The 26,204-nt window shown below is 48.3% G+C and overlaps 1 long non-coding RNA gene across 1 annotated transcript; it reads left to right on the top strand.

The window, feature by feature from the left end:
- Window positions 1–5,218: 5,218 nt before the first annotated feature.
- LOC140637184 (uncharacterized) lies at window positions 5,219–20,108 on the top strand. Its single transcript, XR_012034423.1, has 2 exons — window positions 5,219–5,400; window positions 19,644–20,108. It is a non-coding gene; the product is annotated as an uncharacterized lncRNA (long non-coding RNA).
- Window positions 20,109–26,204: the final 6,096 nt, after the last annotated feature.

A 26,204-nucleotide genomic window follows, 5' to 3' on the forward strand; every position in this document is an offset into this window, starting at 1 on the left:
ATGTGTTCTCAGATCCTTCAACACTCCTACCAGATCAGTGATGCTGTTGCCGCCATTATACAGGTGCTAAAACTGAGGCTCAGGAAGATTAAACAGCTTGACATTCTGCTTCTATGCCCAGGCTGGGTGGCGTTGCTGCCTTCTCCCAGCCTGGCCAGATGGCTCTCTCTAGGCACCAAGAGAGGCATAAGGGATGTGGCCTTGAACCAGGTAGCTACATTCCCTGTCTTTAAGTGGTGTACTTTGGGTGGGATGGGGGGCAGACAAGTACATGGCAAATATACTTTGAACAGTGTGGTACCTGCTGGAATGGGGGCCCGAGGAAGCACAAGGCAGGGGCCCAGTGTGTGGGTGGAGCATCACAGGAAGGCCTGGGAGTGGGCAGGTGAGGCAGCAGGGCATCTGATGTGGGGATGGGCTCCGGGCTGTGACACACATAGGAGCTGGACTCAGCACCATTCCCCACACAGTTTAGGATGTGAATTAGATCCCACCAAAGAAAGAGGAAAATTTGAAGGAAGCAGGGAGAGGGAAATACCACTGTGTGGGCTGTGGAGACTTGGGCTTTTCTGTAGCACATATAACATCCAGTTACCAGCTTTATGGGGATCAAGAGGCAGGTATGGGGGGACGGGCAGAAGGGCCTCCTATTCCTGGATGGCAGCTCAGCTACTCAGATGGGAGGGCCTCTTGATTCCCACCCCCATCAGAGCAGAGGGAGGCAGTTCAGTTGTGTTTTCCCAGGAGGCCCAGCCTAGAGCTGGCTCCTCCAGTTCTTCCAAAAGTTTTAAGAGCACCTAATTCCTGGTATTAAATCTCTTTCCACCTAAAACATAAGGCATGTCCCACCTCTGTTCAGAATCCTTCATAGATTCTCATCTCACAGGGTAAAAATGAAGTCTTCACCCAAACCCCAAAGCTCAGCAATCTCCCCACCCCTAACCCCATCACCTACCTGCCATTCTACTTCAGCTGCACCAGCTTCCTCCATGGTCCCCACACCTGCCAGGTGAGAGCTCACCTCAGGGCCTTTGTTGCACTTGCCATTCCCTCTGCTTGACCTGCTATTCCTATAAATATTCTCAGGACTCACCCTGTCACCACCTTCAGGTCTCTGTTCAATATTACTGTCCATGCTATGTAAAATTGCACATTTGCCCTGCAATTCTTCATCTACTTTACCACGCTTCTCCCCCCATAACACTTATCAGTTGCTAACGTACTATATAACTAACTTTGTACCTAATTGTAATCGGTAAAAGTGGTACATTTGTTTCCTGTCCAACAGTGTCCATTGGAAGGCCAGAGGATTTGATGTGTGGTATTGACAGGCGGATTCCCAGGGTCTCACACAGTGTTCAAATCTAAAACAACTGTTGAATGAAGAATGTTTAGCAGAAGTGATTTCCGTTATCACAAAAGCCAACCCACAGGGCATTGGGTTGGGCAAAGGCCATCTGTCCCCAAACCTCAAGGCAGACAAAAGGGTGAGGAACCCAGCATATCATCATGGGAGTCACAAGATGGCCTAGCCCAAGATGCAGCTTCTACACCCTACAGAAACACCTGCTTTCTGTCTATGTTAAAGTCACTGTACCATTGTCATCTGCAGACTAATTTCTAGCAGGCACTACTTCTAGATCTTACAGTTTGCCAGCAATCAGGGGAAATTTTTTCCCTTTGGTCTCAGGTTTAGTCATCAGGAGCTGGCCGCCACCTGGCAACCATCTTGGCCCTTTGGCCAGAGTGGACCAGCCGGGTTGCTTTGCTTATTGGTGGCTGGGCGGTGGTGGCAGCTCTCCAGAGTGTGCTTTGAGTGAGTGTAAGATTTAAGCTTTGCACAGAACAGGTGTCCCTTTGCTCCAAGGAACTACCTGACAATGTCCAGTGCAACAGGCTCTGCAGGTACAATGCCCAGAACAGGAACGGCTGAAAATACACACACTTGAAAACTACGTAGTCTGTGAAAGCCCCATCCTTGCGAGCAAGTGGAAGGAAGTATTAGGGCCTGGGACCCTGTTCTCTGGGGGCTGAAGCATAATTCTGGAGTCCGGCTTGAGGCACTGGGCTGGGTTTCTCCCCAGACCACATGCCCTCTGGGGTTGGATGTCCAGTCAGTTCAATAACCAGCTCTAGTTCTTGGGGACTCAAGTCCTGTAGCTTTATTTTTATTCTTTAAGATTTTATTTATTCACGAGACACTGAAAGAGGCAGAGACACAGGCAGACGGAGGAGAAGCAGGCTCCATGCAAGGAGCCCGATGCGAGACTCTATCCCTGATCAGCCCCTGAGCCAAAGGTAGCTCAACCGGCGAGCCACCCAGGCCTCCCAAGTCCTGTAGCTTTAGCCACCTGCTCCTACCTCCCTCACACTCTTTTGGGAACATGCCCCAAGCATTCAGGAGAATCTCCTGTGGTCTTTAACTTGTTTCTCTTGCTCTCTTCCCTAAGTGCTGGGTCTGAGGAAGGGGAATAGTGACCCCTGAAGCCTTCAAGAGTGACTATCCTTCACAAGTTGTGGGGAGGCTCCCTCCTACCCACTTGTCTGGGGTGGGGTGGGGCCCAGCTGGGTCCTTCTGCCTCTGCAGCGGAGGGCTGCTCCACTTGGGGTGTCTCCTGGGTTCCCCAGTGCTCTGTCTGCTCCAGGCCACCCTGCACCTTTCTTGGGGCTGACAGCGTGGCTCTGGGGTCTCCATGCCGGGGATGGGCTGGAGGGCGTGCTGCCTGCAGCCTGCCGGAGCCCAGTAGAGCCCAGTAGCACGTGGGATGCCTGGGCTGGGCTCACGGCCTGGGGCCGGCCAGAGTCTGCGGATAGAAAGGAGAGCAGGGTGGAGGTCGAAGGGCGGGGGCCCTAGTTGAGGAGGAGGTGGGCTGGGGGTGAGGGGAGGAGCCAACACCAGGCCAGGGATTTGTCGGAATCCTCCAGGGCTTTGTTTTGTTCTTCTCCCCACCCGCGAGCCTCGCACCAGGGCCTAAGGGGGCCTTGGCGCTCAGCTGAAGTTGGTGAATGGATGGATGAATGAGAGCCAAAAGGGCTGGGGGAGGGGCAGAGGAAGTGGGTAGCTGGGGGAGGGGAGAGAAGCGGGCTGGGGGAGGGGAGGTAGCCACTGGCGGGAGGGCGGAGGAGGAGGAGGAGGGAGGCAGGCGGAGCAGGGCGAGCCTGCTGGTCTGGAATCTGGCTAGGAGATGGCGGCGGGGACGGGCCTGGCCGGCTCCCCTGCCCACCACTCTGGCTTAGACCTCGTTACCCCCTGCTCACCCAGCCTCCCCGCCTCCCTCCCACCCTACGAGTCCTAGGGTCGTAGGTCCAACTAGGCCCAGCTCTTCACTGCCAATCGAGCAGCGCCCTTCTTTGTCTTCTTACTTTCTTACTTTCTAGGAACCCAGCCACTAGGGCGTTGGTGGTCCTCCAGGACCAGAGTAGCTGAATGGCCCTGGTGGGCAGTGTTAGTCTGATGGTAAACCTAGGTTTGGACTCCCCCCTCCCCTTTCCCCACTCTGAGGTCTGGATGACAGGAAATACAGAGAGTGGGATCTGGGCCACCTTGCAGAGTCTGGGATGGATCTCTAGGGGTAGAGGAGTGAGCCAGTGGGCAGAGAAAATCCAAGGGCTTGCCCCACTGACAGCTGCCAGAGACCCCTGCGGGAAGCAGTGGAGCTCCCCGTGGGCAGTGCCAGGCAGGAGCTGCTGACAGCCAGGTTTCTGGGTCACCATCCAGGGTGCCCTGCCAATTCTTGGGCTTTGGGGGTGGGGTGGGGTGAGGGGTGAGGGCCAGCTGCATCCGAAGCCCAGACCCGGCTGCCTTCTTTGTCTGGGCCACTTCTGGGCCTGCTCCCATCCCCCACTTCCAGCCTTGCTGGGGCCTCCTCCTGAGCCATGGAGGCCCCCAGGAAGGGGCTAATTGTTGATCCTGGAACTTCCCTTGGGCTTGTAGTTCTGCTGGCCTATCTACCTTGAAGGTAGAGTGGATAAAGGTGCTCAAGAACCCCTGCCATGGCAACCCCTAGGCTTGGGGCCCTCTCTCCTCAATCCCTGCTCCTGGGCTCTGCTCTCAGCAACTCTGCATCTCTTTTTCTGGCAGTTCTGCCCTTGGTGGGAGGAGGTTTGGGGAGCAGGATGTCTTTTGCGGGCAGAAATTCTTCTATGAGTTCTCAAAAAGGGATTTCACCTTCCCAGTATGATGAAGTTGGCACCTGGTACCCCCACCTACCTTGGCATTGGCCTGGGTCCAGCTTAAACCGTGGCTTGGTCCCCAGAAATCTACAATACTTTTTCTCAGGAGCTCTTAAGTATCCATCTTACAGTGAGAGCAAGGTCTAAAGAGGGTATCTTGCTGTAGCAAGGGGTAGGAATAGATGCAAGGTGGAGGGACTGCCGGGTGGGCAGCTAGGCCGCCTTTTGGCGGCCATTAAGTGTTGGGGGTGGAGGGATGTGACTGAGACTGGGAGCCTGTGCGCTGGCGGCTAATACAGACAGCTGGAGGGGTGGGGATCAAAATAACATTTAATGAGTGCTCATTACTCTCATCCACAGGGGAGGATTGGTCTCTCCATTTTGTAGATGAGGAAATTGGGGTTTAGCGAGGTCAGGTGACTGGGATTCAGTCTATCTCCAGGTCTCAGTGCTCTGAATCCTGCCCCGCCCCTTACCCTGCGCTACTTTTTTTATTCCATAGTCCTGACCTCACATCTAGACTGTGCTACCCATTACTGTAGCCACCACACACAGGTAGCAACTGAGCACCTGAAATGTGGGGAGTCTGAATTGAGATGTGCTGGAAATGTGAAGTACTTTGGATTTCCCAGACTATCAAAAAAAAAAACCCACAAAGAAATACTAAGTTTTTATATATTGATTTTTGTGTTGATATGATAATATTTGGGCATATTGGCTTAAATGAAGTATATTTTCAAAGTTTATTTCATTTATTTCTTTTTTACCAAATGCCTCGCCTTCTATTTCCATGGACAGTGCTGATCTAGATTCTTTGCTTATTATTTATTGTCTGCCCCCAATATCTGCTCACGGAGGGTGGGAGTCAACATATTTTGTTCATGGCCTTTTTGGTCCTATCCTAAGTTTTTAAGGTCTGGCACTGGATTTTATTATAGGTGTTCAATAAAAAATTTGTTCAATTTAATCCAGCCAACCTGATTCCTGGCCAATCTGAGAGGGTTGGGCAGAGAGCCTGAGGGAGGATCCTTCATCCCCAGGGCCCATCTTCTCCTGCCACACAGCGGGGCCCCACGAGGCAAGCCGGCCGACCTGGACGGGGTCCTTCCTGACACCCTGCCTGCACCGGGTACGGGGGACGAGTGTGAGGTGGCTGCTGCTGAGCAATGCTGGCCCGGCCCTTGGGAAGCTGGAGGGACTGCCCGCCGGAGGCGCAGGGAACAGACGGTGCGCGGCCCCGGGCCCTGGCGTGGAGGAGGGGGCGGGGGTGGGGTGGGAGACAGCGCTCGGCACCCCCCGCTGGGACCCCGGCCGCGCACCCAGGGGTGGGGGGCCGGGCCGCGCGTGTCGTTGTCCGCGGGTAGGGTGTTGGGGGTGTGCCCGGCTCGGCGCACACAAGGTCACTGTGTCAGAGGAACGGCCGAACACTTTCTCTTTCCCTGTGATTCGATTGCGGCTCCGAAAGCCCCTTCCGTAGGGACTTCCCTCCGCGCCTGACTCACGCTGCCTCATGCGTGTGACTCAGGCCGGGCGCCGCGCCAGCCCGCTGTCCCCGCCCCCGGGCCCTGCCACCGAGCCGCAGGGGCGGGGCGTGCGGGCACCGAGCGCTCGCGGCGGGGCCGGGGGACGGAGCGGCACCGGGGACAGGCCAGGCGAGAGCAGAGGAGCTGAGGGGGCCGCGGCAAGCCAGCCGTGTGGGAGAGAAAGGCCGAGAGGAGTGCCAAGACCGAACGCCGGGGCCCAGAAGCTGACACTGGGAGGAGAAAGAGCTAAAGCGGAGCAGGATACGAGACCCAGGAGGGGAGAGCCGCAGCCTTCACGCAGGCCAAGGCAGACGAGCCCGAGCCCGAGCCCGAGGAAGGGACAAGTGACCAGTGGGAGGCAGCGAGGAGAGGAGGGAGGCAGGGGGCCTGGGCGCTGCCGCCGCCCTGCACGCTGCTGGCACCGCGCGCGGGGACCAGGGACCTAGGACGAGGGACGGTGCCTCTGAGCCTGCGGTCTTCTCCCAGCCCCACCTCACCTACTCTGTAACAGTGGCCAAGTTTCTTCCTGTCTCGGGCCTCAGTCTGGTCACCTGCAAGATGGGAGGTGTGGTGGACAGGAACACATCCCCCTGTGCTTGCATCCCCGCCCTTACCTCCCCATCCATCCCTGCCCTGACTGGCTCTGTGCCCGGGCCCCCTTGCCAGCTGGCTCTCTGTCGGGCAGCACCCACTCAAAGGGCATCTGAGGGAAGGAGAAGTCGGCATACTCCTGCCCTGGCCCCAGCCCTGCTTTGGCCCCTGGTCTGGCTGGGCTGTGTCCTTCCATGAATCCCCTTGCATCTTCAAGCTCCCGGTACCTCTGCCCCTTGCCCTTTCAGCCCTGGGAGTCACAATGACTTCCTGCCATTGCACATTGCAGGTGTGGGTGCTACCCCCCCACTCCCCCACCACACTGTTCCTCTTCCCTCCACCAGTGCCCTTCCATTAAAGCCTCTTGAAGCCCTTGGGTTGTGTTCCATGTCCTGCTAGGCTGCAGGGTGTGCCCTGAATGGGGCAGCACAGTGCTCGGCACCCAGGGAATTAGTGGTTTTGCCATCCTGCTCCCTCCTTCCAAGAGTAGGGGTGGGCAGACATGAATAACAGTAATAATAGGAATAGCTAAGATGTACTAATACTTTCAAAGTGCCAGACACAGTTCTGATATACTCTTTTTAACTCATGTAATCCTTATAACAACCCCCTAAGTGGCTGCTATTCTTCCTACCACTTCACCATTGCAGTAATGCAGGCACAGAGAGGCTGAATAACTTTCCCAAGGCCGCAGGGCAGAGCTGGGTTGGAACATGGTCAGTCTGGCTCCAGAACCAACACTCTAAAACCTCTCTTGTGTACCTTGGTGAGGGGCCAACAGGAGGAAAACACCTGCATTCTGGGCAGAAGGGATAGTATGGGCAGAGCCTTGGAGGGAAGGAGGTTTTGTAGTGGGTTTCAGAAATAACCAGCCATGCTGTAGTGTGAGTACAGGGTAGGAAAAGGAAGCCACAGAATTTGACAATGGAGTAAATGGGAGCTAATATTGGGGTGCCTACCTATAGCTGGGCCATGGGCTTTTTTCCAAAAGTAATAGGGAGCCATAGAAGGTTTTTAGCAGGGGTGGGACAAGTTGGCATTTTAGAAGGGATTACTTTAAAATGCAAGGGAAATACTGTCTTTCTCCTATCAAATGGCAAAACGCTTTAAAATGATAATTCCCAGTGCTGGCAACGTTTCAGCACGCTGAGTGCTCTCACATGTAGCTGTTGGGAATGAGTTAGTTGGACCTTTTTGGAAAGCAGCTGAGCCATGTGTAGTACTTAAGGAGGGCCCAGCCCTTGACCTGCTAATCCCATTTCTAGGAATCCTTTCTCACAGAGAAGAGGTCAGAGATTTATGTCCCAGAATCAAATTCATTCCATCACTAATAATTATAGTAATAGTAATAAAAGAAAACAATGTGAATATCCAACAGGAGGGAATTGCTAACATAAAGAGGGAAGAATCATGGAATTTTTTTTTTTTAAGATTTCTTTCTTTCTTTCTTTCTTTCTTTCTTTCTTCTTTCTTTCTTTCTTTCTTGATAGAGAGAGAGAGAGAGAGGCAGAGACACAAGAGGAGGGAGAAGCAGGCTCCATGCCGGAAGCCAGATGCAGGACTCGATCCCGGGACTCCAGGATCACGCCCTGGGCCAAAGGCAGGTGCCAAACCGCTGAGCCACCCAGGGATCCCCCATGGAATTTTTTATAGCAATATATTTTTTCAAAGAGAGTAAATGCCATCAGAAGTGCTCAAGATTTCTAGAACTCGAGGCACCTGGCCAGCTCAGTCACAAGAGCATGTGACTCTTTTTTTTTTTTTTTTTAAGATTTTATTTACTTATTTATGAGAGACACAGAGAGAGGAGCAGAGACACAGGCAGAGGGAGAAGCAGGCTCCATGCAGGGAGCCTGACGTGGGACTCGATCCCAGGTCTCCAGGATCACAGCCTGGGCTGCAGGTGGCACTAAACCACTGAGCCACCAGGGCTGCCCAAGCATGTGACTCTTGATCTCAGGGTTGTGAATTTGAGCCCCACACTAGGTGTAGAGATTATTTAAAAATAAAATAAAATAAAATAAAATATTTTATTTTATTTTTTTAAGATTTGTGAGACAGAAAGAACATGAGCACAGCAGGGTGAGGCAGTAGGCAGAGGGAGAGGGAGCAGCAGGCTCCTCACTGAGCAGAGAGCCAGATGCGGGGCCCTATCCCAGGACCCCAGGATCATGACCTGAGCCAAAGGCAGATGCTTAACCAGCTGCCTTCAGCTCAGGCACCCCAGGCGCCCCCAAAATAAAATCTTTTTTAAAGAAAGTTTTCTAGAACTCTTACAAGTAGTAACTGAGTTCATTATGGCTGCAAGGCAAGATTAACACACAAAAATCAATCCTATTTCTTTATGCTCTCAGTCAACGCTTGAAAACAAATTAAAAAGGCAATACTATTATAATATTTCCAAAAAGAAAGAAGGAAAAAAAGAAACACTTGGGTATAAATCTAACATACACAGGTTGTCTATGCTGAAAACTCCAAAACAGTAATAAAAGAAACCAAGATCTAAATAAACAGAGGAGGGAATCCCTGGGTGGCTCAGCGGTTTGGCGCCTGCCTTCGGCCCAGGGCGCAATCCTGGAGTCCCAGGATCGAGTCCCACGTCGGGCTCCCTGCATGGAGCCTGCTTCTCCCTCTGCCTGTGTCTCTGCCTCTCTCTCTCTCCCTCTCTGTGCCTCTCATGAATTAAAAAAAAAAAAAAAAAAAAAAAAAAAACCTTAAAATTTAAAAAAAGAGAAAAATGATGAATTTTAAATGAGCAAAAGAGCTACAGACACTTCAAGAGGATTTACAGATGGCAAATAAGCACATGCAGAGATGCTCCACACCATTAGCCACTGGCTAAGTGCAAATTAAAACTGCCATGACCCAGCAATCCCACTCCTGGATATTACCTTAGAGAAATGAAAACTTACATTCACACAAACAGCTGTACAAGAATGTTGGTAGCAGCTTTGTTCAGAATCACCCAAAGCTGGAAGCAACCCAACCCAAACTGGGGGAGTGGGTAAATGAACTGTGGTTCATTTATGTAATACTATTTAGCAGTAAAAATGAACAAAACCCTTCCTTCTTTCCTTGCTTCCTTCCTTGCTTCCTTCCTTCCTTCTTCCATAACCAACATACAATATCATTCAGTATCAGGTATACATCATAGTGATTCAGTATTTTTTTTTATTTTTTTATTTTTTTAATTTATGATAGTCACGGAGAGAGAGAGAGAGAGGCAAAGACACAGGCAGAGGGAGAAGCAGGCTCCATGCACCGGGAGCCCGATGTGGGATTCGATCCCGAGTCTCCAGGATCGTGCCCTGGGCCAAAGGCAGGCGCCAAACTGCTGCGCCACCCAGGGATCCCTGATTTAGTATTTTTATATATTATGAAATGATCGCCCTGATAAGTCTAGTTACTATCAACATACAAAATTATTATCATTGGACTATATTCCCTATGTTGTACATTATATCCCCATGACTTATTTATTTTATAACTGGAAGTTTGTACCTCTTAAACTCCTCCACCTACTTTGTCCATCCTCCCACCCCTCCCCAGTCAGGTAAGCAACAATTTGTTTCTTGTAACTGTTTTGTTCATTTGTTTTGTTTTTTAGATTCCACATATAAGTGAAATCACATAGGATTTTTCTCTAAGTATTATCATGCCATGTTGCCACAAATGGCAAGATCTCCTTTTTATGGCTGAGTAATATTCCATTGCATGTATGTATGTATGTGTATATATATATATATACACACATATACAACATCTTTATCCACTCATTTATCGATGGACACAGGTTGCTTCCATATCTTGGTGATTGTAAATAAAGCTTCAGTGAATATAGGGAGCATACATCTCTTCAAGTTGATATTTTCATTTTCATTTTTTGAGGAACTTCTACACTGTTTTCCATAGTGACTGCACCAATTTACATTCCCAACAACAGCACACAACATCCTCACCAACACTTGTAACTTATTGTCTTTGTGATAACAGCCAATCTGACAGGTAGGAGGTGAGATCTCAGTTTTTTGTGTTATTTTGTGTGTGTGTGTGTGTGTGTGTGTGTGTGTGTTTTAATTTTATTTATTCATGAGAGACACAGAGAGAGAGAGAGAGAGAGAGGCAGAGACACAGGAGGAGGGAGAAGCAGGCTCCATGCCGGGAGCCTGTTGTGGGACTCGATCCGGGACGCTAGGATCTAGGATCAAGCCCTGGGCTGAAGGCAGGCACTAAGCCTTTGACGCACCCAGGGATACCCTCAGTTTGGTTTTGATTTGCATTTCCCTGATGATGAGTGATGAGCATTTCTTCTGGTTCCTGCTGGCCATCTGTATGTCTTCTCTAGAAAAAAATGTCTAGCTAGGGCACCTGAGTGGCTCAGTGATTGAGTGCCTGCCTTTGGCTCAGGTCATGATCCTGGGGTCCTGAGATCAAGTTCCACATCAGGCTCCCTGCGAGGAGCCTGCTTCTCCCTCTGCCTATATCTCTGCCTCTCTCTCTCTCTCTCTGTCTCTCATGAATAGATAAATAAAATCTTTAAAAAGAAAAAAGAAGGCAGCCCAAGGTGGCTCAGCGATTTAGCGCCGCCTTGAGTTCAGGGCGTGATCCTGGAGACCAGGGATTAAGTCCGTGTCCGGCTCCCTGCATGGAGCCTGCTTCTCCCTCTGCCTGTGTCTCTGCCTCTCTCTCTCTGCGTCTCTCATGAATAAATAAATAAAATCTTAAAAAAGAAAAAGGAAAGAAGAAAAGTGTCTAGCCATGCCTCCTGCCCATTTTGAATTGTTTGTTTTTTTAAATATTAAGTTGTATGAGTTCTTAATGTATTTTTTTTCTCTTTTTTTTCTTAATGTATTTTGAATGTTAACCTCTTATTGAATGTATGATTTGCAAATATCTTCTCCCATTCAGTAGGTTGCCTTTTCAATTTTTTTGAAAGATTTTATTTATTTATTCATGATAGATATAGCCCTATGCGGGACTCGATCCCGGGACTCCAGGATTGTGCCCTGGGCCAAAGGCAGGCGCCAAACCGCTGAGCCACCCAGGGATTCCTGCCTTTTCATTTTGTTGATGATTTCCTTTACTGTGAAAAAGCTTTTCATTTTAATGTGATCCCATTTGTTTATTTTAGCCTTAGTTGTCCTTGCCTAAGGAGACTGGTCAAAAAAAAAAAAAAATTGCTAAAATTAATGTCAGATTGCTTACTGCCTATGTTTTCATCTAGGATTTTTATGATTTGGGGTCTTACATTCAAGTTTTAGTCCATTTGAGTTTATTTTTATTTCATTTTTTAAATTTTAATTTAATTTTATTTATTTATGATAGGCACACAGTGAGAGAGAGAGAGAGGCAGAAACACAGGCAGAGGGAGAAGCAGGCTCCATGCACCGGGAGCCCGACGTGGGATTTGATCCCGGGTCTCCAGGATCGCGCCCTGGGCCAAAGGCAGGCGCTAAACCGCTGCGCCACCCAGGGATCCCTCATTTTGTTTTTTTAGAAAGAGCAAGTGAGAGCATGAGCACAGGACGGGAACAGATGGAGAGAGAGAATGTTAAGCAGGCTCTACACACAGTGCAGAGCCCAACACTGGGCTCAGTTTCATTCATGATCCTGAGATCATGACTGGAGCCCAAAGCAAAAGTTAGTCGCTTAAATGGCTGAGCCACCCAGGAGCCCCTAAGATTTTATTTTTTAGTAATCTACACCCAATGTGGGGCCCGAACTCACAACCCTAAGATCAAGAGTCACACATTCCACTGACTGAGCCAGCTGGACACCCTTCCCCTCTTTTTTTTTTCCTTAATAAGTCTGGTTAGGGGTTTATTAATTTTGTCTGTCTTTTCCAAAAACCAGCTTTTAGGTTCATTGATCTCTCTTTTTGTAAAGTTTTTATTTGAGAGACAGTTGAGAGAATGAGGGAGGGGCAGAGGGAGAGGGAGAGAGAGAAACTCAAGCAGACTCTGTGCTAAGCTTGAAGCCCAATGCAAGGCTGGATCTCAAAACCCTGAGATCATGACCTGAGCTGAAACCATGAGTCAGACACTTAACTGAACCACCCAGATACCCTTCACTGATCTTTTCTATTGTGTGTGTGCCTGTCATTCTTTTGTTTTGTTTTTTCTTTTTGCTTTTGTCTCCATTTCATTTATTTCTGCTCTGGTCTTTATTATTTCCTTCCTTCTGGTAATTTGGGGCTTTGTTTGTTCTTTTTTTAGGTGTAAAGTTAGATTGTTTGAGAATTTTATTTTTTGAGGTAGTCCTGAATTGCTATGAACTTCCCTCTCAAAACTGCTTTTGCTGCATTTTGGAAAGTTGTTTCCATTTTTATTTGTCTCCAGGTATTTTTAAATTTCTTCTTCGATTTCTTAGTTGACCCATTGGTTGTTTAGTGGCATGTTTTTTAGTCTTAGTGTATATGTGTTTTTTTTTCCCAGTTTTCTTGTAACTGGTTCTAGTTTCATAGCCTTGTGGTTGCAAAAGATACTTGATATAATTTTCATCTACTTGAATTTCCTGAGACTTGTTTGTGGCCTAATGTGTCCTGGAGAAGGTTCCATGTGCACTTGAGAAGAATATGTATTCTGTTGCTTTTGATGGAAGTTCTATATAAATCTATCAAGTCCATCTGGTCTAATGTGTCTTTTAAAGCCAATATTTCCTTATTGATTTTCTGTCTGGATGATCTATTCATTGATGTAAGTGGAGTGTTAACGTCCTCTACTATTATTGTATTACTGTCTATTTCTTTTTTTTTTAATTTTTATTTATTTATTTATGATAGTCACAGAGAGAGAGAGAGAGGCAGAGACATAGGCAGAGGGAGAAGCAGGCTCCATGCACCGGGAGCCTGACGTGGGATTCGATCCCGGGTCTCCAGGATCACGCCCTGGGCCAAAGGCAGGCGCCAAACCGCTGCGCCACCCAGGGATCCCTACTGTCTATTTCTCCCTTTATGTCTGTAAAGATTGGCTTCATATATTTAAGTGCCTCCTAAGGAACAAACTCTTTTTTTTTAAGATTTTATTTATTTATTCATGAGAGACACACACAGAGAGAGAGAGGCAGAGACACAGACAGAGGAAGAATCAGGCTCCACACAGGGAGCCTGATGTGGGACTTGATCCCGGGGCCTCCAGGATTATGCCCCGGGCTGAAGGCAGGCGCCAAACCACTGAGCCATCCAGGGATCCCCAAGGGACAAACTCTTGCTACACATAATGTGACTGCAAAAAGCCAGTCTCAAAGGATACATGCTCTATGGTTCAATGTCTGTGGCGTTCTAGAAGATACAAAACAATGGTGCTGAGAATAGAGCAATGGTTCCCAGGGCTTAGGGGTGGGGGGAGAAGGCATACCTACAAGGGGAGGGCAGGAGGGACTCATGTGAGGGGCACCTGGGTGGCTCAGTCAGTTAAGCATCTGACTCTTGGTTTTGGCTCAGGTCATGATCTCAGGGTTGTGAGATTGAGCTCTGCATTGAGTTCCATGCTGGGCATGGAGCCTGCTTAAGATTCTCTTTCTCCCTCTCCCTCTGCCCCTTCTCTCTCTCTCTCTCTCTCTCCCTCCCTCCCTCCCTCTCTTTTTTTCTCTCTCTTCCTCTCTTAATTTATTTTTTTTTTAAGAGGGAATTACTTGGGGATGATGGAACTGTTCTGAATCCTGATTGTGGTGGTTACACATGCCTATACATATAACATTCATAGAACTGCACACCACTAAACCAAAAGAGGTTACTATGAGTGTATGATAGTTTAAAAAGCTATCTGTGGGGATGCCTGTGTGGCTCAGCAGTTGGGCGCCTGCCTTGGCTCTGGCTGTGATCCCAGGATCTGGAATCAGGTCCCACATTGGGCTCCCTGTATGGAGCCTGCTTCTCCCTCTGCCTGTGTCTCTGCCTCTCTCTCTCAGTCTGTGTCTTTCATGAATAAATTAATAAATCTTTTAAAAAAATAATAAAAAAATAAAAAGTTATCTGTGACCAGTTGGGTAACTGCAATAAAGCAACTGGAGTACAATGTTAGTGGGAGGATCTATGGGGTGGGTATGAGTGGTCACTGAACAATTCTTTTAGCTTTACTATCTGCTTGAAAATTCTCATAATAAATCTTGGAAAGGACTATATCCAGAATGATCCTAAGTTAGGGGATTGAAGGCATCATATCAACATATTAAAGTGGGGCTCTCTCTGAAGGGATAAAATTGGAGGTCATTAAAACTGTCGTTTTAGGGACACCTGGGTGGCTCAGTGGTTGAGTATCCATCTTTGGCTCAGGGCATGATCCCGGGGTTCAGGAATCGAGTTCCGCATTGGGCTCCCTATGAGGGGCCTCCTTCTCCCTCTGCCTATGTCTCTGCCTCTCCCTCTGTCTCTCATGAATAAATAAATAAAATATTAAAAAAATAAAATAAAAAATAGTTGATTTAAAAATTTTTGTTTTATATATTTCTGTATTTTCTATAATGAGCACCTGTTATTTTATTTAGAGAGGGTATTGGCTATATTTGATTTCAAATGTCCCCCCCCCCCATTTTTATGTACAATCTACGCTTCTTGCAAGGTTCAAATGGTATAGAGATAGGTAACCCCACATAGAAAGTCTCTCATACTCAGTCCCAACACTATTAACATTCTGCGTATACCTTAAAGGATAACTCTTAAATTCACGTTCATTCCTTTTAGATTATGTCACCTTTTAAAAAAGAAGCAGCTTAGGTTGCCTGGGTGGCTCAGTGATTGAGCATTTGCCTTCGGCTCAGGGTGTGATCCTCAATCCCCAGAAGGGGATTGAGTCCCACGTTGGGCTCCCTGCAGGGAGCCTGCTTCTCCCTCTATTTCCCTGCCACTCTCTCTGTGTCTCTCATGAACAAATAAATAAAATCTTAAAAAAAAAAAGGCAGTTCAAGTCTATTCCATTTTTGTTTCCCATGTCTATCCTCTAGCAATAATAGTTTTATATTTATAAGGAAAAAAAAAACAGGCTCTATTCTATAGGTTTGAGGCACAGAGCCTGAGGTACAAAGGAGGTGTGATCATTTTTCCTGATTCCAAGAACTCAGCCAGGAAGTTTGCCTCCTTCAAACATGGGGCCAGGATTCTTTGTTATTTTTAAAGATATAACTATAAATATTTTCTTTCAATTTCCTTTGTAACTTAGGTCAAAACTAGAATGCTCTTTTGTTGTATGTTTATGTGTCTCACTGCCCCAATTATAAAATAATACCTGCTGAGAAAACTGAGGACAGAGTGGAAAGGGACCACAGTTCAGGAGTCTGCTTCTGGCACAGCCACCAACTCTCTTGACCCATCTCCGGGCCTCAGCTTTCTATACTATATCATTTTTATAATGAAGGACAAAACCCAGAAGTAATAATAAAACCCTTTACGGGGCAGCAGCGGTGGAGGGTGCTGCAGACTGCTGGTTGTCCTATATGCCTGCTCTCACCTTCTTCCTAAGTACAAAATTTCTGTATTTTTAGCTGAGCACATGATGAACCTCAAAATAGACTGTTTCCTTGCCTCCCTTGCTAGATATGGTCAGTGGAAAATAAAAATGTTTTTAAAGGGAAGGGATTTGTTTTTCCAGTTCCACCTTTCTAATGTCTAGAATGTGGACATTATGGCTGGAGCACTAGCAGCTATTTTAGACTGTGAGGAAACTTTGGGAATGAAATCCATGTGCTGCTGATCATCAGATAGAAGGCATCCTGGGTTTGGGACGCCTGGATGGCACAGCAGTTGAGTGTCTGCCTTTGGCTCAGGGCGTGATCCTGGAGTCCCAGGATGGAGTCCCACATCGGGCTTCCTGCATGGAGCCTCTTTCTCCCTCTGCCTATGTCTCTGCCTCTCTGTGTGTGTCTCTTATGAATAAATAGATGAAATCTTAAAAAAAAAGAAAGAACCTGAGTTCTTGGCTCCATGGTATGCCATGCTAACTCTGGACTATCTGCCTTTGGACTTCTTGAGTGTGAAAGGGAAATACAGTTTTGCTTAGTTGTAATCTGCTGGTGTTTTGAGATTTTTTTTTTAATAATCTGAATTTTATTTTATTTTATTTTTATTTTTTATGATAGTCACAGAAAGAGAGAGAGAGAGGCAGAGACATAGGCTGAGGGAGAAGCAGGCTCCATGCACCGGGAGCCCGACGTGGGATTCGATCCCGGGTCTCCAGGATCGCCCCCTGGGCCAAAGACAGGCGCCAAACCGCTGTGCCACCCAGGGATCCCTGGTGTTTTGAGATTTTTTAAATTATTTATTTATTTATTTATTTATTTATTTATTTATTTATTTATTTATTTATTTATTTATGATAGTCACACAGAGAGAGAGAGAGGCAGAGACACAGGCAGAGGGAGAAGCAGGCTCCATGCACCGGGAGCCTGACGTGGGATTCGATCCTGGGTCTCCAGGATCGCGCCCTGGGCCAAAGGCAGGCGCCAAACCGCTGCACCACCCAGGGATCCCTGGTGTTTTGAGATTTTTAAAAAATTAAAAATTTAGTGAAAATACAGTGTAATACTAGTTTCAGGTACATAAATAATGATTCAACACTTCCATACAACACCTGATGCTCATCACAAGTGTCCTCTTTAATGCTCTTCACGTATTTCATCCACCTATTTCACCACCTTCCCTCTAGTAACCATCAGTTTCTCTGTAGTTTAGAGTTTGTGTTTTTTTTCTCTTTTTTTTAAATTTTTATTTATTTATGATAGTCACAGAGAGAGAGAGAGAGAGAGAGGCAGAGACATAGGCAGAGGGAGAAGCAGGCTCCACGCACCAGGAGCCCGATGTGGGATTCGATCCCAGGTCTCCAGGATCGCGCCCTGGGCCAAAGGCAGGCACCAAACCGCTGCGCCAACCAGGGATCCCTAGAGTTTGTTTCTTAATTTGTCCTCTATTTTTCCTCTTTCTCATTTTATTTCTTACATTCCACACATGAGTGAAATCATGTGGTATTTGTCTTTCTCTGACTGACTTATCTCACTTAGCTCTCTAGCTATTATACTAGATATTATACTCTCTAGCTCCATCTATGCTGTTGCAAATGACAAGATTTCATTCTTTTTTATGGCTGAGTAATATTCCATTGTATATATGTCACATCTTTATCCATTCATCAATCAGTGGAAACTTGAGCTGTTTCATTAAGTTGGCTATTGTAGATAATGCTGCTATAAATATAGAAGTTTATGTATTTCTTTGAATTTGTGTTTTGTATTCTTTGGGTAAATATCTAGTGGTGTGATTGTTGGATCACAAGGTAGTTCTATTTTTAACTTTTTGAGGAGCCTCCACACTGTTTTCCACAGTGCTATGCCAGTTTGCATTCCCACCAACAGTGTAAGAGGGTTCTCCTTTTTCCACATCCTCACCAACACCTGTTGTTTCCTGTGTTGTTGAGTTTAGCCATTCTGACAGGTGTGAGGTGATAGCTCATTGTAGTTTTGATTTGTATTCCCCTGATGGTAAGTGATGAACATCTTTTCATGTCTGCTGGCCATCTGTATGTCTTCTTAGGAAAATGCCTGTCTTCTGCCCATTTTTTACTTGGATTTTTCATTTTTGGGGTATTGAGTTTTATAAGTTCTTTATACGGTATTTTGGGATTTTGTTATTTGCAGCCTTATACAAGACAGGAGAATCAATGAGGAGACTGTTTCAATAATTGAAGGGAGAGTCAGTGAGGGCCTGAGCCATGGTGGAAAGTGGATTAAGAGATATTTGAAAGGGGCAGCCCGGATGGCTCAGCGATTTAGCGCCACCTTTGGCCCAGGGTGTGATCCTAGAGCCCTGGGATCAAGTCCCGCATCGGGCTCCCTGCACGGAGCCTGCTTCTCTCTCTGCCTGTGTCTCTGCCTCTCTCTCTGTGTCTCTCATGAATAATAAATAAAATCTTTAAACAAAGAGAGAGGTATTTGAGATATGCTACGTGCCCACACCTGAAGGACCTTAATGGTGGTTGCTGATTGCATTAATCTGGAGTTTAGCAGAAAGGTCTGAGCTGGAGAAACCATATGCCCAGAGAGGTAAAGTTGCCCATGGTCCCACAGCCAGGAGGGGCGGGACCCAGATTGGAGTGTGCATTAGTTACCTATTGATGAGTAAGAAATCATTCCAAAATGCAGTGAGTGGGAGTCAGGAGTCTGGAAGTGGCTTATCTGAGTAATGCTAGCTGGGGTCTGCGATGAGATTGTAGTTATGACGTTGGCCAGGACTGCAGTCATCTGAAGGTTTGATGGAGGCTGGAGGAGCTCTTTCCAGGATGATTCATTCACATGGCTGCTGCCCTATGCGGAGGGTGTGCCCTGTGTTGAAGGATTTACGTCAGTAAAGACTGATGCCTCTTCCAGGAGTGGAGGGGAGAGACAGTGTAGCATAGTGGTGGCCTGTGACATATTCCAGCAAGGGTGGCTAGTTATGGGCAATGTTGTCTGTAAGGCATGTGGCCCAAACGTTAGCTCCTGCTGGGGATGGGGTCAGAGAGTCTGAGATTCAAGTCCCAGCTTTGCCACTTGGTGGTTGTGGTGCTTCTGTCTCTCAGCCAAATGGGATGCTCATATCCATCTTATAGGGTTGGCATGAGGATTTATTTATTTATTTTTATAAATTTTAATTTTATTTATTTATTCATGAGAGACACACAGAGACAGTAAAGACACAGGCAGAGGGAGAAGCAGGCTCCTCGCAGGGAGCCTGATGTGGGACTCGATCCAAGGACCCTGGGATCAGGACCTGAGCCAAAGGCAGCCACTCAACCGCTGAGCCACCCACCCAGGCGTCCCGGCATGAGGATTTATTTATTTTCTTAAGATTTTATTTATTTATTCATAGAGATGCAGAGAGAGAGAGAGAGAGGCAGAGACACAGGCAGAGGGAGAAGCAGGCTCCATGCAGAGAGCCTGACACGGGACTCCATCCTGGGTCTCCAGGATCATACTCCTGGCTGCAGGCGGCGCTAAGCCGCTGCGCCACCGGGGCTGCCCACAGCATGAGGATTTAAAAAGGAAATACGTGGCTCAGTTGGAGTGTCTAACTCGATCTAGGGGTCATGAGTTGGAGCCCCACGTTGGGCATAGAGATTACTTAAAAAGAAAATAAAGGAAATATATGTAGAACATCTAAGCTGGTGTCTTGCACATCACAATTGCCCAAATAAAGCTTTATAGGCATACCTTGTTTTATTGTGCTTTGCTTTACTGCACTTCAAAGACATTGCATTTTGTACAAAGTAAAGCCTTGTTGCAGCAACCCTACATTAAGGAAGTCTGTTGGGATAATTTTCAAACAACATTTGCTCACTTGGTCTTTCTTTCTTTTTTTCTTTCTTTCTTTCTTTCTTTCTTTCTTTCTTTCAGATTTTATTTATTCATGAGAGACACAGAGAGAGGCAGAGACACAGGCAGAGGGAGAAGCAGGCTCCCTGTGGGGAGCCCGATGTGGGACTCGATCTCAGGACCCTGGGATCATGACCTGAGCTGAAGGCCTCAACCACTGAGCCACCCAGGCATCCGTCTCTTGGTGTTTCTGTGTCACATTTTGGTAATTCTCATAATATTTCAAACTTTCTTTTTTTTCCCAAACTTTTAAATTAGGATTATATTTGTTATTCATTATTATATCTGTGATCAGTGATTTCAACTCACTGAAAGCTCAGATGATGGTTAGCATATTTTAGCAATACAATATTTTGTTTTTAAAGTAATCTCTATACCCAGTGTGAGGTTTGAACTCATGACCTCAAGATCAAGAATCACATGCTGTACTGACTGAACCAGCCTGGCACCTCTGTGATAAATTTTTTTTTTTAATTATCGTATGTACATTGCTGTCTCAGATGAAATGCTACTGAACACTTAACAGACCTCAGTATAGTGTAAACATAACTTTTATATCACCAGGAAACCAAAAGATTCACTTGACTTGCTTTACTGCGGTGGTCTGGAACCGAACCCACAATATCTCTAGACGTGCCTGGATGAGGTTAATTTCCTGGCTCCAGCTCTCCAGGGGCTTCCCCGAGCTGTAGCGCTAAGGACATCTAAAGCTTCTTCCATGTAACCTTGCCACTGAGTCTTACGGGCCTTGCTCAGGGGCCAGCCCCCCTCTTCCTGCACCCCCCCCCCCACAGGTCCGCCCCATGCCCCCCCCCTCGCCTCCATTCATCTCTTCCTGGAACCTAATCATCTGGTGGGCTCTCCCAGAGGGGGCTGCCTTCCTCCTTGCCTCTCGGGCATGCCCCCCCACCCCAGCTCCTGGGGCCTGGCATCGTGCTAGGCTCGGCCTAGGGGGGTGAGTGGGAAGATCCACACTGAAACAAGTTTGGGGGAAGGTGGTGGCTAACTGCTGAGTTGGAGGGCCTCCTGGGATAGCAGGAAGGTAACCCCCGCTGAGATGGCAAGCAGCGGGGTTGGGGGGGGTGGGATGTGGCTCTGGACCAGCTGCCTGGAGGAAACCAGCCTGAGCTGAGAGGTAAATGATAATCCCCTGCCGCCTCCAGATGTCAAGCCAGCAGTGAGTAGTCCTGTGTCTTTTATCTGCATACTTCAGGTGCTCAATAATTGCTTTTGAGCTTAATGGGGAGGAGGGTCGCTTGAGGATGTGAGGAGTGATAAAATCCCTGCTTTCCCCCCAAGCGTGCCCCACCAGTTTGCTCAAGGTGCTTGAAATCCCACCCCACTCCCCCAGCTAGATTCATGTTTGGCTTAAAAGCCTGTGTCCCCAGAAAGCTCCCTTTCAAATGTTCAGATCTGCACCCAGCATGTTCCGTGGGCGGTAACAGAGCAGCCCATTAGTCCTGGTGAACCCATCTGACAAACCGTCTGTCACCCGCAGCCCCAAGCCACACTGAAATTGCCGAGTGTGTCACCCAGCTACGCTCCTCCTTGGGGTCCCCTCCACCAACCCCCAGTAGCCCCATGGCGGTCTGAACTCCCCTCTGAACTGCCCTGTCCCCACGGTCGGGCAGCAGGGTCCCACTGGGGCTTCTGGTGGTGACCACCACCGTGAGGCAGAAGAAGCTCCCCTTGGGGCCTGGAGGGGAAATGGCCTCCTGCTCCTTCCCACTCCCACAGGTACTACCCCGGTGGAAGTGCAAGTGCGGGGGTCCCTCCCTGGAGCTTCAGGGGACGTAGGAGCAGTGTGCCGGGGTGGAGTGAGGTGGCACCAAACAACCCTAGACCCCAGAGCTGGAAGGGGCCCCAACAAGCCAGTTGGTTTGGTTTTCTGCTGGTAGGCCAGGGACTATTTAATCTGCAGTTTGGGAGGAGGAAAACCCCTCACTGAGCTGTCTCACCTCATCCCTCTGGTAAGTGGAGCACTGCCCCTCATGGAGAAGTACTTCCCACCTTGGCTTTTGTACTGGGTGGCCTCCCGACACTTCTAGGAGGGAGGCACGCTGCCCAGGAGCAGGATTCAGGATGCCTCCAGCTGACTCCTGACTGAGATGGCTTCAACAATGAGGACATTTCTGCTTCCTTGTAACAAGATGGCAAGAGGTGAGTGGCTCCGGTGCTGGTTGAGTGACTCTCCAGCCTCGGCCACTACTGAGGCTATTCTCAACCTTCAACCCTGCCATTGCCAGGGAGTCAGCCGTGTTTTTTATGGTCATAAGAGGGCTGCCTGATGTCAAGTGTCATGTCCAGACGTCAACAACATACAGTGAAAGAAGAGAGCCCTCCTGGAAGCTGCTGACAATTCCTCTTCATATCTCAGGGCCGTAATTACACTACTGCTCATTCAAAACCCAGTATTTTTTTTGTAAAGATTTTATTTATTTATTCATGAGACACACACACACACATACACAGAGAGAAAGAGGCAGAGACACAGGCGCAGGGAGAAGTAGGCTCCATGCAGGGAGCCCGACGTGGGACTCGATCCTGGGCCTCCAGGATCAGGCCCTGGCTGAAGGCGACGCTAAACTGCTGAGCCACCTGGGCTGCCCTCAAAATCCAATATTACTGCAATGCTGGGAAATCATTAATTCTCGGTAGGTCCCTCAAGTTTCTGCACATCTCTCAAAGAAGTTCATAAAGCAAACAGCCTTAGAAGATAGTGTTTTCCTCCAGGTCAAAGGGCAAATTCGTTAAGATTCTGTTTTAAAAGATCCAGGTTGGGATCCCTGGGTGGCGCAGCGGTTTGGCGCCTGCCTTTGGCCCAGGGCGCAATTCTGGAGACCCGGGATCGAATCCCACATCAGCCTCCCGGTGCATGGAGCCTGCTTCTCCCTCTGCCTGTGTCTCTGCCTCTCTCTCTCTCCTGTGTGACTATCATAAATAAATAAAAATTAAAAAAAAAAAAAAGATTCAGGTTCCCTAAACTCAGGGTTCCCCTGCTGTAACACAACTCACTGTAGTCACATGACCACCCCTTACTGCAAAGGAGGCTAGGAAATGTAGTCTTTAGCCATCCGAAATTTCCATTTCTATGGAAGAACAGAGAATGGATATTGGGGCCATTGGCAGTTTCTGCCATAGTCTCTCCAATAAAACTGTGGTTCTGTTAGGGAATCAGGAGGAATGGTGTTGGAGAGGCAACCAGAGCGGCTATACAGTAGGGTTGGTGCCTTGACCCCATTTTACAGATGAAGAATTGAGTTCTAGGAAGAGAGGTGTCGAGGCCGGGTCTGCTGACCCCTGACCTGCGGTCTTCTCATCATTTTCCTGCCTCTGCATCAATACAGGTCAGGGAAGGCCATGGCAGGGAAGGCCTTCTCTTCCTCCTGTAAATACTGAATTTAGGTCACCTGGGTGGCTCAGTGGTTGAGTGTCTGCCTTTGGCTCAGGTTGTGATCCTGGGGTTTGGGATCAAGCCCCACATCGGGCTCCCTGCATGGAGCCTGCTTCTCCCTCTGCCTATGTTTCTGCCTCTCTGTGTCTCTCATGAACAAATAAATAAAATCTTAAAAAAAAAAAAAAACGAACAAAACCAAAAAACGTTCAATGGCTCACTATTGCTTTTAGGAAAAAGACCAAGCTTCTCTTGATGGCACGGCAGACATGTGCCCTTCCCCCATTATCCATTCTTTCCTTCTTTAGAAAGAGTACCCCCTGTTAGTGGCAGGGCACAAGGCCATTTAAATAAAGACTCCATTTCCCCAGCCTCCCTTGTAGCTAGTTTGGGCCAAATGGTTAAATCCTGACTGACTGGATGCAGGCAGGTGTTGGGTTCTTCTGGGGGAGTAGGTGGGCTTCCTTTGCCCCTTGCTCTTTCCTGATGACTAGAAGGCATGCATGAGGGGCGCCTGGGTGGCTCAGCCGTTGAGCGCCCGCCTTTGGGATCTGGGGATCAAGCCCCACATCGGGCTCCCTGCATGGAGCCTGCTTCTCCCTCTGCCTATGTTTCTGCCTCTCTGTGTCTCTCATGAACAAATAAAGAAAATATTTTTAAAAATAGAAAAATAATTAGGAAAAACCTTAAACATAAGGATAAGTTTGGTAGAGACTTATGTAAAAATCCATTTCACCATAAATTCCAGAAATTACGCTTCTATCCACATGTAGTTCCTCAGAGTCGATTCTAGCAGCTTTCAGGTATCTTCCCAGTTGGTAATTTTTAAACAAATAAGAACTCCAAATGGTCACGCAGAGGTATGCTCCCAATGTTTATTTCAAACTGCCTGTTTAAATGAAGGACAGTACAACAGGGATTCAGATTCAAGACACAACATTCCTCTGAAGTGAGCGTGAACAATTCTGCATCCACATGACCACGGATAGCTGGTGGGAGTGGCTCAATGACTGGGAATTTTCACAATTAACTTCTAAGCAGAATACAATGGTTTTTAAAGGATAAGCAATACAAATGTACTAATTTGAAATTTACACGTATATTACTAAAAATTAACAGGAACGGAAACAATTGTTGAGGTCTTAAACCAACAGAATAATTTTTTTGGGAGGGAGGACGCTGTTTAGAGTTGCTGGTATGTGGTGTTAATAAGCAGCAGACCAACTTTTAGTGGGTTCTTATTGTTTTAAAATTTGTTCCTGATGACACCCCCTCTTGTTGCCTGCATCTGGGCAGACGCCCCCACCCCCCACCCTCGGGGTGTCCTCGGCAGTACTGATCTTCCATTTCCCTTGTAGGCACTTACCTCAATTACAAGTGCATCCTTGTCTTGACTCCTTTGTCACCGGTTCCCCCCTAGCTTATCAGCTCTGCCTCCGTGCGGACACTTTCCTGCTCATGGCTGTGCCCCACGTCCCTGCACAGTACTTGGCACCCACTAGGGCTTCACTAAGCATCTGGGGAACGTATGTAGGTGAAGAACCTGGTGCAGAGTATAGAGTCAAAAAGGGTAGCTCCACTCTTTGCAGTGGCTTGTTTTTTAATCTATTATTTTATTTTATTTTTTAAAAAAGATTTTATTTATTTTTTCATGAGAGACAGAGAGAGAAGCAGAGACATGGCAGAGAGAGAAGCAGGCTCCCTGAGGGGAGCCCGATGTGGGACTCGATCCCAGGACTCCAGGATCACACCCTGAGCCCAAGACAGACACTCAACTGCTGAGCCACCCAGGCGCCCCTCATGTTTAGAGGCTGAAGGGTTACAAATGTTTGAATGCCACCACATTTAGCATCAGGAAAATGCTGCCTGAATTTTGAAGCATGAGTTTTATTTTGCCCAGAGGGTCATTCCTGGAGGGCTGCAGTTACATCTCATTCAACTCTGGATTCCCTTGAACCCCAGCAGAGGGCCTGGCATAAAATAGGAGTCCATGAATATCCAATAAGCAGAGTTTGTTTATTTATTTATTCATTTATTTAAGTAATCTCCATAGCCAACGTGGAGCTCAAACTCACAGCTCTGAAATAAAAAGTCACACGCTCCTCCTGCTGAGCCAGCCAGGCGCCCTCCGATAAGCTGACTTTGCTGAACACTCGCCCTACACCGGGAATATTCTTTCATGGATATGGTTTCTTTAAAAAAAAAAAATTAATTAATTTTTGACTTTTTAATATTCATGGGTATGGTTTCTAAAAGTTACAACCTCCCAAGGTGGGTATGAGTGCTCTCATTTTACAGATGAGGACAGTGAGACCCAGAGAGGTTAGATGACTTGCCCAAGATCACACAGCCAGTAAATGCAGAGGGAGCTTTATTCCAGGTCTGCATGGGCTCCAAAGCCCGGGTTCTTTCCAGGCCTTGTGATTACGTCCCCTACAGGGCCTGTGGGCCTCGATGAAAGAGACTGCAGTTCAGTGGTGGGACTGGGTGGGGGTGGGAGCCTGGCCTTGGGACCCAGCTTCCTCAGGCTGTAGGAGCCTGGGCTTCGGGGTCTGACAAGCGCTGTGTGCCTGGGATGACTCTGACCCAGCACAGTGGTCAGCACCCTTGGCCGCGAGGTGGCAGGTGCAGATGTGAGCTCCGCCAGCGAGAGCTGTGCAGCCTGGGAAGCGGATGGAGTCTCGTCGGGTGGTGGGGAAGGGTCAGCGCTAGCAGCAGCCCGGCAGAGCCTGGAAACACTAGGCTGGCCAGAGCCAGGCGCAGCAGAGCTGGGCGCAGGCGGTGCCCTGCCCCAAGGTCTCCTACTCCCGTGCTCTCCCTTTACGATGCAGGAGGAGCAAGGCTCCCGCGAGGGCTCCCGCAGGGAAGGTGGGCTGCACACCTGACGCGGCACCTCCAGGGTGTCGCTGGTGCAGTCCAGCCTCCAGGTGGCCCTGGACCGAAGCGGTCCCTAAGCTCCTTCCACGACGACGTCCCGGCGGCCGCTCGGCTTCCCCCTTCCCCTCCCCAGCCCGCCGGGCTGCTCGGGGAACTAGGGCCCGGGGGCGGGCGGCGGGCGGAGGGGCTGGGCCCGCGGGAGAGAGGAGGAGCGAGGAGCCTGGATGCTGGGTTTGGGCGCCTCCCGCGGTTTCCTGGCGCCACCTCGTGGCCGTGCTCGGCGTTGCCGCGCCTGCTCTCGGGCTGCGGGC

Source organism: Canis lupus, chromosome 7 (assembly GCF_048164855.1).
Source record: "Canis lupus baileyi chromosome 7, mCanLup2.hap1, whole genome shotgun sequence".
NCBI classification, from domain to species: domain Eukaryota; kingdom Metazoa; phylum Chordata; class Mammalia; order Carnivora; family Canidae; genus Canis; species Canis lupus.